Source organism: Rutidosis leptorrhynchoides, chromosome 8, assembly GCF_046630445.1.
Source record: "Rutidosis leptorrhynchoides isolate AG116_Rl617_1_P2 chromosome 8, CSIRO_AGI_Rlap_v1, whole genome shotgun sequence".
Classification (NCBI taxonomy): domain Eukaryota; kingdom Viridiplantae; phylum Streptophyta; class Magnoliopsida; order Asterales; family Asteraceae; genus Rutidosis; species Rutidosis leptorrhynchoides.
Genome location: NC_092340.1, coordinates 99,448,359 through 99,463,725, shown reverse-complemented (window position 1 = coordinate 99,463,725; position 15,367 = coordinate 99,448,359). Strand labels below are relative to the sequence as shown.

At 36.8% G+C, this 15,367-nt stretch overlaps 1 long non-coding RNA gene across 1 annotated transcript; it reads right to left on the bottom strand.

Annotated features, from left to right (window-relative positions):
- Positions 1–523: 523 nt before the first annotated feature.
- LOC139862985 (uncharacterized) lies at positions 524–1,834 on the bottom strand. Its single transcript, XR_011764347.1, has 3 exons — positions 1,771–1,834; positions 1,201–1,252; positions 524–602 (listed from the first exon to the last, which is right to left on the bottom strand). It is a non-coding gene; the product is annotated as an uncharacterized lncRNA (long non-coding RNA).
- Positions 1,835–15,367: the final 13,533 nt, after the last annotated feature.

The window sequence follows — 15,367 nt, the reverse complement described above, 5'->3', positions numbered from 1 at the left end:
GGCGGAGAATACATGCGCTACTTTTATAACTATTTTTATGAAATGAATACAAATACTAAAACTGATTTTTCGTGAGTTTTCATAGTTCCCTTTTTATCTATATTTTTTGGCTGAGAATACACGCGCAACTTGTAACAACCCAAACCAATAACCAACCGAATACGCGAAACAAAAATTTTTTTTTTTTTTATCAGTAGAGTGCACCACGCGCACTCCTTGGGGTGCGCGGCGCGCACAGGCCCACATTCAGTTCTGTCCGGTTTTATCAATTTTCAAATAAAGATCTCCCACTTCCCGACATATTTAGACGAAACGCTTTTCACAACATGTTATAATGGTTAAAACTCACACGATTCAATAATAAAATGAGTTTTACAAAATGGGGCCCACATCGGCCGTTTTACGAGTTTCATACAAAAGTTCGAGTTTCGATCACACTAGTTTAAATTCCAAACGACACTAAGAGCATGGTGTTTGGGGTTAAACTACCCAAATCTCGGTCAAACTCCAAAAGCTATCACATCCAAAAGCGTCCCCTATCAAACAACAAGCGGAAAATCTCTAATCCAACCGTACGCCCTTACCCTTATCAACGCCCGAGCCTATAAAAGATAAACAACGAGAGGGTAAGCAAAGCTTAGTGAATGCAATAATTATACATATAAATATATAACTTACTTACTTGCAAACACTTACAACACATCCGCATACATACTAGCAACATAATTAGCATACCTTTATAATGTATAACGCTAAATCCTCGATAACATAAGCTAGTATAACAATATCATATAATGCAACAACACAATACGTTATAACACAATACATAAGCATTGGTGTTCAAAACATCCATTAGTATTCGAATCCCAAGGCTAGCTCAACGAATGGTATCGTCAACATCGAACTTAATTCCCATTCGTCCCAATAAATGTGGTATTGTCAACATCGAACTTAAACCCACATATGAGGTATCATCAACATCGAACTTAAACCCTCATCGAATTTCACTACACTAGCGGCATGGCTTCGTCAACATCGAACTTTAAATCCATACATGAGGTATCGTCAACATCGAACTTAAACCCTCATCAAAACGAACCAACAATATACTCTAGGTTATGGTATCGTCAACATCGAACTTTAACCCATACCCCACAAGTAAATAAATCATATACATACATATATAATTATTCAACTCACCTCAACGATTTGGTGATGATTTTATACTTTCGAATGCTTCAAAGCCGAGTACCTAATACAATAAGTATTCAATCAACAAACAAACTTGTTGGGCTAAACACCAACAATTCACTCAAGTGCATTTAATGACTTAAATGCATTAAATGCTCCATTTTCACCAAAACCGCCCCTTAAGGGTCAAGACCCTCATCAATCACTTAAAATCTAGTGATTAAGGTCTATCAACACTAACTATAACACAATTAGGGTAATTCATACCCATAATCCCAAACTAGGTAAATCATTAACCCCTTTGACTCATTTAAAGTCAACACACCCATTTCGGGTCATCCACTAACCCAACTAACACCCATTTACCAATTAGCTAGGTGTGCTAGTAATTAACTAACCAATTAGGACTCATAACATCAATTAACACTTTGAAACCCTAAGTTAGGTACCATTGAGTCTTCATGACTCCATCTTACCCAAGAACACCCAAAATCAACAATTATGGGTTTTGTGTTCTTCATTTACCCAAACCCTAACCCTACACAAAATCAAAGTAGGGAAATCAAGATTAGAGCTTACCACTACAACCCCAACGTAGCTAGTGAGTAGATGAACGACTTTAATACCCGCACTTTGGCCCGAGAACAACTTCTTCCTCTTGGATTTAAGCTTTCTCACTCAAGAAATCACACTCTCTCTCCAAAATTAAAGTGAAGAAGATAAGGTTGTTGAAAATGGAGTGAATGATACCCCAAGATCTGACCTACTGGCCTCCAACACGTCCACAAGTGAAATTACCAAAATGCCCATCAAAATATCTGGGAAAAAAACAACAGAACCCGGCTACAGTGAGGAGTGCGCCAGGCGCACCCCTAAGTGTGCGCTGAGCGCACCCTGCTCAGTTCGCCCTCTGACCTCTATTTTAATATACAAGGTCACCCACACTTCATGTACCCTATTTACTCTGCTGTACACTGAAGATTAGGGTCTTACAACTCTCCCCCACTTGAATCGGAGCTCGTCCTCGCGATCCAAGCCGCATGACAAGAGGGAAGATAGACCAACACAAACTCTTCGGGCTCCCAAGTAAATTCGGAACCTTTAATACGACGCCATTGAACTTTAAAAGTTCTCACTTCTTTATTTCTCAACCTTTTGACCTTCTCATCGAGTATGGCAATCGGCTTCTCAATATATTTTAACTTATTGTTTAGTTCAATCTCGTCTAATGGCACCCATGATGAATCATCCGCAAGACACTTACGGAGATGGGAAACATGAAATGTATTATGGATCCCCGCAAGCTCTTCGGGTAATTCCAAACGATACGCGACTTCACCAACACGAGCTAAAATTTTAAAAGGACCAATAAACCGAGGAGCTAACTTTCCCCGTTTTCGAAACCGAATAACACCTTTCCATGGCGAAACCTTAAGCATCACCATGTCACTTTCTTGAAATTCGATCTTTCATCTACGCTTGTCGGCATACGACTTTTGTCTATCTTGAGCCTTTTTCAAATGATCCCGAATCATATCAATCTTGCTATTCGTTTCTAAGACCAAATCGGTACTTCCGATTTCTTTTTGACCAATCTCACCCCAACAAATCGGAGTTCGGCACCTCCGTCCATAAAGCATCTCGTAAGGTGGCATCCCGATACTAGTATGATAACTATTATTGTACGAGAATTCCACCAAAGGTAAGTGCTCATCCCAACTTCCTCCAAAATCAATAATACACGCCTGTAACATATCCTCCAAAGTTTGGTTCGTACGTTCGGTTTGGCCGTCCGTTTGAGGATGATACGCCGTGCTCAAATTCAATTGTGTACCCATATCTTCGTGAAACTTTTCCCAAAACCGAGATGTAAAACGGGTATCTCGATCCAAAATAATAGATATAGGAACCCCATGTCGAGCGACTACCTCCTTGATAAACAATTTAGCCAAGGTCTCCGACGATATCGCTTCCCGAATGGGAAGAAACAAGGCACTCGTCGTCAACCGATCAACTATTACCCAAATCGAGTCAAATTGGGTTCTCGCCGTATTTGGTAACTTTGTAATAAAATCCATGGTAATGTGCTCCCATTTCCACTTCGGGATTTCTAACGGTTGTAATTTACCATACAGTTTTTGATGTTCGGCTTTAACTTGCAAACACGTGACACATTGCTCAACATACTTAACAACATCACGTTTCATGCCCGGCCACCAATACTCCTTCTTTAAATCAAGATACATTTTTGTTGCGCCCGGATGAATGGAATACTTTGACTTATGTGCTTCATCAAGTAGCACTCGTCGATAATCCCCCATCTTCGGCACCCACACTCTTCCTTGAAAAGACAACAACCCACGCGAACCCATAGTAATGAATTCCGATTGTCCCACAATTCGTTCCGCATGCTTGTTGTGAACGTAAGCTTCAATTTGAATCACGCCAAGTTTTTCAAGAAAATCGTTAGTAATAATCATACGTAACAATCCCAATCGTAACGCCGGGTGGTGACTCTTTCGACTTAACGCATCCGCGACCACATTCGCCTTACCCGGATGATAAAGTATTTCACATTCATAATCTTTCACCACATCCATCCATCTATGTTGACGATAATTCAAATCTCTTTGATCAAAAAGATGTTTCAAACTCTTGTGATCCGAATAAATCGTACACTTGACACCATACAAGTAATGGCGCCAAATTTTCAACGCATGAACAACCGCCGCCAACTCAAGATCATGAGTCGGATATCTCGTTTCGTGTTCCTTTAATTGTCGAGAGGCATAAGCGATGACTTTACCCCTTTGCATTAGAACACACCCGAGCCCATTTAAAGAAGCATCACAATAAACCGTCATGTCTTCCACACCTTTCGGCAATACTAACACCAGAGCTTGACATAACTTATCTTTTAACAATTGAAAAGCAATTTATTGCTCGTTCTCCCAATTAAATCTTGCATTCTTTCTTGTCAATTTTGTCAATGGAGAAGCGATCTTAGAAAAGTCTTGGATAAACCGACGATAATAACCGGCCAATCCGAGAAAACTTCGGATTTCCGTAGGCGTAGTCGGTCGTCCCCAACTCTTTACCGTCTCAATCTTCCCCGGGTCCACTTGAATACCATTTTCGTTCACAATATGGCCAAGGAATTGAACTTCCCTTAGCCAAAGGTCACATTTGGAGAATTTAGCATACAACTTCTCCTTCCGCAACGTCCTTAACACACTCCGCAAATGATGTTCATGTTCCTTCATACTCTTCGAATAGACAAGTATGTCGTCAATGAACACAATTACCGACTTGTCCAACATAGGTTGGCACACTCGGTTCATAAGGTCCATGAATGTCGCCGATGCATTCGTAAGACCAAAAGGCATTACCACAAACTCAAAATGCCCATAACGCGTTCAAAAAGCCGTTTTCTCTATATCTTCCTCACGGACCCGCATTTGGTGATAGCCGGACCGTAGGTCGATTTTGGAGAAATACGTTGCACCTTGGAGTTGGTCAAACAAATCGTCAATCCTAGGCAAAGGATAACGATTCTTGATCGTCACTTTGTTCAACTCCCGATAATCGATGCACATCCGCATACTACCATCCTTCTTCTTCACGAATAAAACCGGAGCGCCCCATGGCGAAGCACTCGGTCGGATAAAACCCTTTTCAAGTAGCTCTTGGGTTTGATTTAACAACTCTTGCATTTCCGCCGGTGCTAAACGATAAGGAGTTTTAGCAATGGGGGTAGCCCCCGGAACCAACTCAATGCGAAATTCAACTTGTCTTTCCGCCGGAACACCCGGTAACTCATCCGGAAAAACGTCTTCAAATTCATTCACCACCGGAATTTCACGAATAGATGGTGGATCATCTCGAGTATCAACAACATGGGAAAGAAAAGCCATGCCACCACTAACAAGGAAACGACGTGCCCTTGCAAAAGTGCATATCGGCACAAGTCTTCTCCGCTTATCACCATGAATAATTAACTCTCCCCCACTTGGGGTCTTTACCCGAATAAACTTATCATGGCATACAATATCGGCTCTATTATGATCGAGCCAATCCATACCAACGACGATATCAAAATCACCCAAAGTCATCGGAATGAGATCGATTTTAAAATTTTCGGCACCAAACACAACGTTACAATTTTCACACACATTAACCACTAGCGCCGTCTTGCCATCCGCTATTTCAACTTCTACCGGACGACTTAATTTAACTAGCGGTTTATTTAACTTAGGCACGAATCTTGGAGAAACAAACGATAAATTGGCACCACTATCAAATAGGATTCGTGCCGGGTTAGAGTTAACCATGAAAGTACCTGAAATGACTTCGTTGGATTGCTTGGCCTCCTCATTCGTCATCAAATAGTTGCGACCCCTAGCCGTGCCTGCCGCTTTCTCCAACCGTTTAACATGATCGGTGTTCAAGTCGGGGCACCCCGACTTTCGGTGTTCTTCTTTGTTGCAATTAAAACAAGTGAGCTTGTTTGTTGAAGGAGGCTTTGTACAATCCAGAGCCAAATGACCTCGTACTCCACAATTGTAGCAAGTAGGGATAAAGTTCCCGAAACCTCCCTTCTTCACACTATTTACACTTTCGGGACCCTTCTTGTTCTTGTTCTTCTTGTTGGAAAAGTTAGAATGACTAGAACCTTCAAACTTTCTTTTAGAAAAAATGAAATCGCTCTTTCTTGGAACCTCCGGCTCAAAACCCCGAGCCAATTCAAATAACTCTTCAAAAGACTTAGCCGCTCCTCGACTAATCTTACCCTTATACTCATCATTCATGGTACTGTAGAAATCTTTCATTAGGTTGTGATCGTCACCAACATATTCCGGACAAAAATGAGTCTTTGCCAAGAAGGTAGACTTGAGAGTGACCAAGTCCATTGAACCTTGTTGCAAATTGTGCAACTCGTCCCGGATTCTATCAAGATCGGAAGAAGTTCGGTATTCTTGGAAAAATTCCTTCTTAAACTCCTCCCATGTCAAGCTCATGCATTGTTCTTCACCATATAATTTGATTTTATCGTCCCACCACAACTTGCCTTCTTCACGCAACATGCTAGACCCATACCTCGTCTTCTTCTCGGGAGGACATTCCACGGTACGGAACGCTCCCTCGATATCGGAAATCCAACAAGTGCTTTTCAATGGATCCCTCACCCCATTAAACATTGGAGGTTGAGTATCCTTGAAATTTTTGTAGTGGAAGTCCTGCCTTCCACCCCCACCATTACCTTCACCCCCTTCGCCTCGAGGATAAATATTTCTAGCTTCCAAAGCCTCTTCTATTGCGGCTTTCATTCGTTCATTTATCATTTCGGTCACTTGTCCATCAACCGACTCTTGGAAAACCTTTCGAACATCGTCAAGAAAATCCTTCTTTAGCCTTTTAAAGATTGCCTCAACCTTGGTCGTAAGTTCAACGTCCTCACTCGTACTTCCGTCATTGGTGTCGTGTCCATTTCTCATCTTCATTCTATAAAACGAAATAAATTAAGCAACGAAACGAAAAGGACTTAACACATACGTATATACATATACACCGCACTATCCCATCTTGCTCAACAATCGTCGTACATCGCTTGTTTGACACGATTTGAACCCGTAACAATGGTAGCTAATCATTGTTACGCGAGCACGTCGCATTAACTTGCTAGTACAACGTCTATCTCGCTTGATGTTTGCTAACACAACACAAAACAAATAGCGCAAGGTTAGTTCACATAAACCTAAACACTAATCAACTCCCGGTCCGACCTGTCTCCTACAAGTCCCGCATAAAGCGCGTACACAATAAGTCTAAGTCTAGGCACCTATCTCAAGTCACCTAAATCCCTTAGACCATGCTCTGATACCACTTGTAACAACCCAAACCAATAACCAACCGAATACGCGAAACAATTTTTTTTTTTTTATCAGTAGAGTGCGCCACGCGCACTCCTTGGGGTGCGCGGCGCGAACAGGCCCACATTCAGTTCTGTCCAGTTTTATCAATTTTCAAATAAAGATCTCCCACTTCCCGACATATTTAGACGAAACGCTTTTCACAACATGTTATAATGGTTAAAACTCACACGATTCAATAATAAAATGAGTTTTACAAAATGGGGCCCACATCGGCCGTTTTACGAGTTTCATACAAAAGTTCGAGTTTCGACCACACTAGTTTAAATTCCAAACGACACTAAGAGCATGGTGTTTGGGGTTAAACTACCCAAATCTCGGTCAAACTCCAAAAGCTATCACATCCAAAAGCGTCCCCTATCAAACAACAAGCGGAAAATCTCTAATCCAACCGTACGCCCTTACCCTTATCAACGCCCGAGCCTATAAAAGATAAACAATGAGAGGGTAAGCAAAGCTTAGTGAATGCAATAATTATACATATAAATATATAACTTACTTACTTGCAAACACTTACAACACATCCGCATACATACTAGCAACATAATCAGCATACCTTTATAATGTATAACGCTAAATCCTCGATAACATAAGCTAGTATAACAATATCATATAATGCAACAACACAATACGTTATAACACAATACATAAGCATTGATGTTCACAACATCCATTAGTATTCGAATCCCAAGGCTAGCTCAACGAATGGTATCGTCAACATCGAACTTAATTCCCATTCGTCCCAATAAATGTGGTATCGTCAACATCGAACTTAAACCCACATATGAGGTATCGTCAACATCGAACTTAAACCCTCATCGAATTTCACTACACTAGCGGTATGGCTTCGTCAACATCGAACTTTAAATCCATACATGAGGTATCGTCAACATCGAACTTAAACCCTCATCAAAACGAACCAACAATATACTCTAGGTTATGGTATCGTCAACATCGAACTTTAACCCATACCCCAAAAGTAAATAAATCATATACATACATATATAATTATTCCACTCACCTCAACGATTTGGTGATGATTTTATACTTTCGAATGCTTCAAATCCGAGTACCTAATACAATAAGTATTCAATCAACAAACAAACTTGTTGGGCTAAACACCAACAATTCACTCAAGTGCATTTAATGACTTAAATGCATTAAATGCCCCATTTTCACCAAAACTGCCCCTTAAGGGTCAAGACCCTCGTCAATCACTTAAAAGCTAGTGATTAAGGTCTATCAACACTAACTATAACACAATTAGGGTAATTCATACCCATAATCCCAAACTAGGTAAATCATTAACCCCTTTTGACTCATTTAAAGTCAACACACCCATTTCGGGTTATCCACTAACCCAACTAACACCCATTTACCAATTAGCTAGGTGTGCTAGTAATTAACTAACCAATTAGGACTCATAACATCAATTAACACTTTGAAACCCTAAGTTAGTTACCATTGAGTCTTCATGACTCCATCTTACCCAAGAACACCCAAAACCAACAATTATGGGTTTTATGTTCTTCATTTACCCAAACCCTAACCCTACACAAAATCAAAGTAGGGAAATCAAGATTAGAGCTTACCACTACAACCCCAACGTAGCTAGTGAGTAGATGAACGACTTTAATACCCGCACTTTGGCCCGAGAACAACTTCTTCCTCTTGGATTTAAGCTTTCTCACTCAAGAAATCACACTCTCTCTCCAAAATTAAAGTGAAAAAGATAAGGTTGTTGAAAATGGAGTGAATGATACCCCAAGATCTGACCTACTGGCCTCCAACACGTCCACAAGTGAAATTACCAAAATGCCCATCAAAATATCTGGAAAAAAAACAACAGAACCCGGCTACAGTGAGGAGTGCGCCAGGCGCACCCCTAAGTGTGCGCTGAGCGCACCCTGCTAAGTTCGCCCTCTGACCTCTGTTTTAATATACAAGGTCACCCACACTTCATGTACCCTATTTACTCTGCTGTACAATGAAGATTAGGGTCTTACACAACTTTTATAACTTTTTTACACGTTAAACACAAATACCAACTATTAAACTGTGTTATATCTGGCTATGTCCTACAAGTCCCCACTCAAGCCGACAAGGACAGTACAACTTGTTACGGGGCAAACTTTGAAACTGTTTAATCTAAATATCACGAACTGGCATAACTTTTTGGTCCCTGCGAGATCAACTTTACTTTTTGGTCCCTGCGAGATCAACTTTACATTTTGGTCCCTGTGAGATCAACTTTACTTTTTGGTCCCTGCAAGATCAACTTTACTTTTTGGTCCCTGTGAGATCAACTTTACTTTTTTGTCCCTGTGAGATCAACTTAACTTTTTGGTCCCTGTGAGATCAACTTTACTTTTTGGTCCCTGTGAGATCAACTTAACTTCTTGGTCCCTGTGAGATCAACTTAACTTTTTGGTCCCTGTGAGATCAACTTAACTTTTTGGTCCCTGCGAGATCAATTTATAAACTAAATCTTGTGGTCTATATCTATTACTGAAATCATTGTTTATGACAAACCTATGAACTCACTCAACCTCGTGTTGACACTTTAAAGCATGTTTATTCTCAGGTACTTAAGTATTGCTTCCATTGTATATCTGATACTTTGATGATGATTGCTTGCTATGATTGGAGTCTTCATTACATATCATATCAATTAAAGACATTTAATGTTCTAAATACAATGTAACCTATTTATCTTCTGCTGCAAAACTCAATATAACGTCTCATATAGATTCGTTCTCGTTTATACAACTGTGATTTGATATAATTAGTCACAAATACCCCAGGCCCTATTTGGGGGTGTGACAGAGATTGGTATCAGAGAAGTTTTGTTGTAGAGAACCAGGATTGCATTTTATATGTGCCTTATACAATTAGGTACCTTAGCAATGTAGGACTACAACTTTCCTTGACCATAGTGCCTTTACTTGTTGCCTTTCACTGTTAAATGTTACAATATACTTTAGAAACTTTACTTATCTTAGAATGCCAAGCCAATCTAAGAACTCTACTCACTGTCCTAAGTACTATCCAATTACGCCATCGCATTTAAATGTGACACCATTCTCGACATTCCTATGTCATCTATCATGTTTTTGTGTATTACATATGTATTACATGAAATATTATCCATGATTTTTGAAACTCCTATAATTGTTACTATTCATACTCAAACGTATATAACTCCCTGTTATATATCACGTACCTATATGCCTTATGCCTTTATGCATCGGTTTGCGAACCAGAAAATGTCATTGGGTTATCACAGTATACGAATTGAAAGTCTTTAATCGAAAGATTATCAGATTATATACTTATCATTTTATGATCTCGACACGTCATACTGCCATTATTGGAGTATAGACAAATCATATCCCAACATATCTTATCATATCTATCCCAATAGATTTTGTCTAACACTTGTCCTAAATTTTCTCCGTAAATTACGGAAATCTTTTGCTATATATACATATTCAAGGAGACAAATATATCATTCAGTATTCAACAACTCATCTCATATCAAAACCCTTATCCGATCACATAATATGGATTTCTCATCTGATTCCTCAAGCTCCAATGGCAGTGTAACCGGAACAAACGAACCAATCAGCCATCATCTATTCTGGATGAATTGGGGATGGGTTCGTAGTCGACTTAATTAATGGAGAAGTGAAGAAGGAGATCCTTTCCACTCATCAAATTGCCCTATTGGCGAAGAACCTGAAGCACTTACCGGCGAACCAATCCGAAACACTATTTTCACCCTCATTTCCAGGATATCCCGTCACGAATATATAATATCTAGAATTCTAGATCTTATTCATCCGCCAGTCCGAACCGCCAATCATCCCGGAGTAAGTGAAAAAGTCAACGAGCTTCGCACTCGAGTGGTGGCTCTAGAGAATATGGTGCGAATTCTACAAGCATCAGCAGCATCAGCAGCATAACCAGCACCACCAGTACCATCAGCATCACCACCAACATCATCAGCTTCACTAATAACAACATCTGCATCCCACGCCTCAACATCACACTCGATACCTCGGATATCAACATCATATGCCCCCTAGATACCAAGGAATATTAGTAATAATGAGTTAAGATGTACTGACTCATTCTTCCTGAAGATTATATATGTATACTTTATATATATATATATATATATATATGCTTTAAAACAATAATAAATCTTTTCGTACTAAGCTATTACGTGTGAATCTTAAGTAGTATGTACTACTTGGTTAATTCATATCACTAATATGCTATAATGTACATCCTTCGTTAATGACTTAACAATCGTTAATCACTGCTTCAACACAATAAACTCCATTTCATAATAAACCAAGTGTATTACTCAAATACATGATTGATTGTATACTTCCATTTTCGATATACTCGAAACTTTTTAGAAAAACATTATTCGTGTCTTGTGAATTTCACAAGGATTCCACGAGCACCAACATCATATACAGAGGTATATCAATAACAATGAACGATGAAGTATTGATTCATAACTTCATTAAAAAAATATTCCGCGACGATTATGTACTCTTAAGTTTTGGAGATTATTTATTCTCGTTCCAACCGCAAATCAAATGAGTTTAATATTATATTAACTCATTAAAACCATGATTATATCTGAAGAATACATATATGAAGGTATATCTTCTCTTTTGTACAAACTGTTAATTGTGAAAATATTTTAAAGGGTAGGTAAAACCCGAGAAATATTTATATCTCACATTAATATGTTACATCGTACAAATTCTGATTCAATAGTCAGTAACTATACTACTTACATTCACAAGATATATGTATCCGTTCACTAAGGAACAACCATTTGCATACAAATTCAATTATATATCCTAATTTTGACATACCAGAATCCAAGTAAAGCTTTAGCAGGTGTTATCTTCTTAAAGATCACTACATTCATAAATTATATTCATTCGTATTCTATGATGAATTATCACATCAAACCACCAAAATTATCATTCATTACTTTTGAAATCGACAACGCCTATTCGCCAACCATTAGATCCGTTGACGATTACAATCAGCGTTTAATCATCTAAAAAATAAAATTTCTTGAAACCATCTCGGATTGATAACCAACGATTCAAATATGGCTGCATTAAATGCTCAATAGAAAATTTGAAACTGAAAAACGGATTGAGCAAACCATGAAGGAAGCTGTGGACAAATCACAAGGACTAAACCTGTATTCTAAGAATCTAGATGATTCAGTATCTACTGAAATCATTAGCAATTTCCCTGTTCCTTAATTATCTTAAATCCTTACAGAAGAATTTTTCTCATTATCATTTGATCTTAGAAAATTCTAAGATATCATCGTATCTTTCGTTATAAATATCCTCTATATTTCTGAAGATATCTTCATAACGATTCTTATCCGCAATTAATTATCTCTTTGCGGTATCTTTATTACATCATAAAGGAAACTGTTTTAGTTTCTATATTCTGTAAAATTCAAGTTTAAATTATAAATGTTTTGAAGAAGTGTTGGGAATTGAAGCATGAGTTAGTATAATATAATGACGTCAGGCCAACGTGATTATATTACAGTAAGTCATGCTAAATTTTTAATGGAAGATGATGATTCATAGACTTTATAATCATCATTTGCCATGTTACACGACTCTTACATTCTACTTAATCTCTGAACATATCAAGAAAATATATTCTTGATAGCTCTATCCTCAGTAATTCTGGTAAATTAACAAGTCAAATCGTGCTACTACATTTCTTTCTGCTTTGTATATTATGATTATTCGAAACTCCATACCTACGATTTCGGGACCATTATTCGCTTGACTAGAAGAATGGAAGGAAAAACAAGAGCATAGAGCTCCGACATATAAGGAAAAATATAAAGCCCGATAACAACACTGAAATTAAAAACCGTGTATATCAATACGTATAGCAATATAAAGACACGGGAGAACTAAAAACACTATAAATCCAATGGCATAGTAAAAGTAGACTGACTCTTCTGACGACAGATGAAAAAGAAGAACGATAGATATAAAAGTCAGGACCATATCCAGAATTAGAACTGGATGGAGCATATTAATAAATCTTTTGGAAGTATGAATTGAGGAAAGAAAGTATAGAAGTGGTGAAGATAATGAAACGGAAGAAGCTAATTTATAGCGAAATTCCAGGCACAACAATCGAGGCAATTTACCTCATTTAATCAAAGAAAATTTCAATTTCCGTAAATACCGGAGAATCAAATCTTATAGATTACGAAGATTTCCTTTAATTCCTTGAATTCCGGAAATCAACTTTAGCTATGTCAAAAGTTAAGAAGAACATTTAATTTCCTCATTTCACTTTTTTACGATAGCTTCGTTTATACTCTTCCTATAATCAAATCATTAAAATTATATTATTCAAAGGAGATAAAACTCTATTTTTCAACTCATATTCATCATTCTTGTTGTAAAGAATGACGATCTCTATCAAACTTCATGACTATGATTTTTATGAACTCCTCTATGTTTTGTCTACCCTAATATTGTGGCATAAACGCTCAAAGTTTTAAATGAGCTCAAGATTATTCATAACACATTTCATATGTTCAGTTTACTAAAATGCTTGTATAGCACCATCATCCCTTCGGAGAATAACCTAGTCAAATAACACTCTTGTTAATCTTTAGATAACCACCGCATTAATGATAAAATGCACTTCATAGAAGAACCTGTAGAATTTATGGTTCGTATGACTTAAACGCTTGAAACAAAACAATATTCTATCTGTTGGAATTCACGAAAGGCCCCGAGTATACCTGGGAACGTGAAGACCAACTAAAACGTAAATATCCTCGTCTATGTACGAACAACGCCGATTGATGGCAACAACTAAATTTCGGGACGAAATTTCTTTTAGCGGGTAGGTACTATGACAACCCGGAAATTTTCGACAAAATTTGAACAAAATCTTTGAGACGATTCATTTAAACTTCAACAAATTCTGACGATTCACGAACAATTATTCATAAATAATTATGCATTTGTATTAATTCATTATATCAATATCAATATTATTATTAATTTCATTTTTATCACTAATCATTATCATTTACAAATATTATTATTACAAATATTATTAATGTTATTATTATTAATAATTATTAATAACATTAATATTATTAGTATTATCACTTTTAAAAATATCATTATTATTATTAATATAACTTATTATAATATTATTAATATTAATAGTATTAATAACATTTATAATGATTATTATCATTATTATTAATTATAATTAAAATTTATCATTCTTATTATTAATATTGCCATATTAACATTATTATCATTATTAATTATCATTAATAATATTATTATTATTAATATTATTATTATTATTATTATTAATTTTATTAATATTAAAAGTATTATTATTAATATATTTATATTTATTATTAATATTAATTATATCAGATAAATATAAAAATTGGTTAGTTATCCTAACTGCTCTAAATTATATTTTACTAAACGAGATCTGCTTTTTATCTGCTCCCATTTTTTATTTAGTTGCATTTTATTTTTAATTCAAATCGTGATATTTTTTTAATGCTACTGGTTTTTATTTTGGATCCAATCAATCACCATTGCTATAGAACTACCAATTTCCATCTGTTAATCTCACACTTCTTAATCTCAATTATCAATTACAACTGATTCTGATTGTAGTTAAACAGAATTATATTTTTTTTATTATGTCGACGTACCCTGTTCTTGACAAATTATCCCATAAATCGAATTCGATTACCATTTAAAAATCTATAAGTGCAGCTTTGTTAGGAATCCCCTAGTGAAACTATCTGCAAAGTTTCAAACTCCAATTTTCTATATCAAATTCAAATTTTTGAGTCAAAGGTTCGAAATAAAAAGTCAACCGATGTGTTTATCGTGAAATTCGAATTCTAGTCGTCGATTTCAGATCAATTGAGGATTCAAAACATTTCTAGGAATGATTTGAAACATCTTTCATGTTAAAAATTTTATCTAAAAGTCTCTGGAAATCGAAGTCAATCTTTGAGTTCATAAAAGTCAAAACGGGTTGCTGTTACTGCTATGTTATTCTATTTTTTTCTGTTAAATCAACAACAATTACAACCAAGTCATTTCTATTCAGTTACAAGTTTTAAATTAACTGGGAATTCATTGTTTTGATTTGGAATACCTCTCTGGTCT